Raw genomic sequence first — 3,314 nt, forward strand, 5'->3', positions numbered from 1 at the left:
TACTCCAGTGGCGTATTTGCCCTGACTGCTTGCTGTGGACACTATGACCGCTGATGACCTCTCCCCCCAGCAGCCTGCGTTCTGGCACTGTGAAGGCTAGACATGCTGCCAGCTCAGTTCTAGCTCTATTTTTTTCTGTGCCCAGAAACCAAAATGTGTCGTGTCTTTAACAAAGCATGTTTGAAATACTCATTGATCCCCAAAACTGATGTGTGGAGAGTCCTGAATACATCAAGTAAAACCCATATAAACTGGGGGCTGCGCATGCTGGCTACACTCGACATCTCAGCACTTGGAAGGGAGAGAATGGAGTTCAAGGTAACTGAATAACAAGTTCAAGGCCACAGGGGAAAACATGAAAATAAAAGGAGAAAGGATGGGGAGGAGGTTGGGAGGATGAGGAGGATAAAGAGTGGCTGGGGAGATGGTTAAGACCACTAGCTGGTCTTCTACAGCAAGACCAGGGTTTGATTCCCAGCACCCACATGGTAGCTCACAAACATCTAAACTGCAGTTGGGGATCTAACACCCTCTTCTGGCCTATGTGGGCACCAGGTATGTGTATGTTTCACATACATCCATGCAGGCAAGGCACCTACATAGATAAAAATAAATTTAAAGAAAGGAAAGAAGTAAACACAAAGAGGACTGGAGGGAAGGGAGGAGGGGAGGAGGGGAGGAGGTGGAGGGGAGGAGAGAAGCAAAGCACACTGGGGCAGCTGGGCTGAGAGTAGTTGCAAAATTAAAGAAACAGAAAGACAGCATGGGCTGCACAGAAAACCTCTGTTAGCCTAGAGCTGCTGCCCTGTATGCTACTACCTAAAGGCTGATGGTGGGCAGAGAGATAGAGTTTGTTTGTGTCCTGAGGACTACAGTCAGGCATTGGCCTTGATGGCACCTCACTTTCAGGCACTAAGGGTCAAGTGTTTCTGTTTTACTGCTTGGGTTTGAAGTACTCAGGAATGGGAGCCAGAAAAAGAACATCCAAGGAGACTGACAGTTCTGTGTTCAGATTTAACAAGAAGAAACATTTAAACTCAGATACTGTAACAGGATTCTGGCCACCTTCTGGCTGATGGGGCTTAGATAAATTATTTACATGCTCTGGGGCTGTCTCCAGCTGGGAAGCAGAAATTTTAATACTCAAAACCAGGCTGTAGCTATGAGTTGAATTCTGAGTCACCTGAGTGTTACCTGTCATCAAACATCATGTGGTAATCTCCTGAAGTACCCATTGGGGCGCTGAGACCCAGGGGTAAGCCCCATGGAACCCCAACTTCCTGAGATACAGCTATTTGTACCAGTACCACAGGCAACTGTGCAGGGTGTTGTTCCCACAACAGGTACCCAGAGCCTGCTCCTGTGAGCCCAGTAGGGTCAAGGAGCAGACTTACGGCAAAATGGGCAGACTTCTACAAACCAGAAATAAAAGCATGAGGAAGGGTGGGTTGGGTGCTGTTAGGGGGGCCCTGGAGAAGGTAACATTTAAGCCAAGACTGAGGCCAGGTGAGCAGTGAAATGACCCAGGAAGAGGGTTACGCACAGAAGCCCCTTGCCCAAGAGCTCCAGTGTTGTCAGGGTGACGACGAGGAAGCCAGGATGGAGGCCGGAAAAGCTCCTAGCCTGGTGCTGTGTCTACCTGGCCAGGTGAAGTGTCACAAGGCCATCTGCCACAGCCTGTCTTATCTCAGCAGCTCCCCCTCATCTCTCCCTCACAGACCCTTCTGTGGACTTACCCTGGTGGCTGTATGACATGCACACCAGTAAGGCTGCTAAGATCCAGGAGGTGTCAAGGCTTGGCATTGCTGCTGAAGGGCAGCTCTGCCCATCTCAGCATGGCTATGCTGTCTCCCAGCCCTACTTCCTTCCTTGCTGACCCCAGGGAGTTTGAAATCACTCATATCTGCCTTATTGGCTCAGTCACTGAGCCAAGGCATTAGACAGGATCCCTAGTGTTGGCTCCCAGGAAGTTTCCTGGGATCCTCACATACTGTGAGGGCCCTTATCACACTGGAGTATATATATATATATATATATATATATATATATATATATATATATATATATATATATATAAAACCATGAAGCCAGCCATGGTGGAAGAGACAGTGTTCAGAGAAGGCAAGAGGCTCTACAGTTCCTGTGTACACCGAGCCCTCTCCTCCCCTCCCTTCTTCTCCCTCTCCCATCCCTCTCTCCCTTTTGGTCTGGCTCTTCCCACTTAATCTGGATAACTTCGTTGCCATCTTATGAGGACATCCCCATGGTCCTAACCTGATTTCCAGGTGGCTAGGAGGCAGCTAGATAAGGAATGAACTTGAACAGGAGCTCCCCAGATCCATGGTGCTGTAGTCCCCAGGACCAGCTGGATGCAGTTACAGTCTCTGAGCTGGAGACACATGGGAACCAAGTGGATCTCTGACGCTTTGAAACTAGTTCACAAATACATATTGTCCTGAGCTGACAAGTGTTTACTCCAACATTGACACTCATCTTGAGTCCCCAGTGCAGGAGGCCATATCAGAGCTGCTTCATGGGACCCAGGGATTCCCTTGACCTACCTGGTCACAAGGCACCAGAGGTCTTACCTATGCAAACCCTCTATGACTGTGACACCTGGGTAGACAGTGGGGGAAGTTCTATGGCTACCTGCAGGCCTTTCTGCACCCTGTGACTCTGGCTTGCCCTTCGATTGCAGACAGTTTCTTCCATGTCATCCAGAGTCAAACAAGCTAGCAAAGGCCTTGACATTCAGTTTTATATGGCTAAATGTGCCTTAATGGCAGGCAGGGCTGGCTTCATATCAGATAATAGAATCTCACAGCTCTGGTGCTGATCTGACAGCTGCTAGTAGCTACAGATCCCAGAGAAGGCAGCCAGGCCCCCTCTATGCCTTCAGTGTAAAGTTAAACCATGAATTCCCAATGTCGCCTGCCCGGACATGCTCACTGTGATGTGTCATGCTTGCTAATTGGTATTTCTCCAGCCAGACTGAATTCTTCATGTTTACCAGAAACAGTGTCACACATGGCTGTCACAGAGAAAGAAGTGACCACAGCAAGCTAGTTGCTCTGTTCCACTTGTGTTTCACTCTATAGAAAACACATCAGATGTTACTAACTCCCTAACTGCATGAGGCGGGGGCCCCCCCCCAACCCCCCGTGTTATGTTTTATAAAATGGCAGTGGTTGTGGCAGAAGGGAACACCTGGGAGGGCCTGTGCTAAGACATACCACTGAGAATCATCCACAAGACAGACTTGTTATAGGAGGGGAACAGAGAGAGAGAGAGAGAGAGAGAGAGAGAGAGAGAGA

Source organism: Mastomys coucha, unplaced genomic scaffold, assembly GCF_008632895.1.
Source record: "Mastomys coucha isolate ucsf_1 unplaced genomic scaffold, UCSF_Mcou_1 pScaffold19, whole genome shotgun sequence".
Taxonomy (NCBI): Eukaryota; Metazoa; Chordata; class Mammalia; order Rodentia; family Muridae; genus Mastomys; species Mastomys coucha.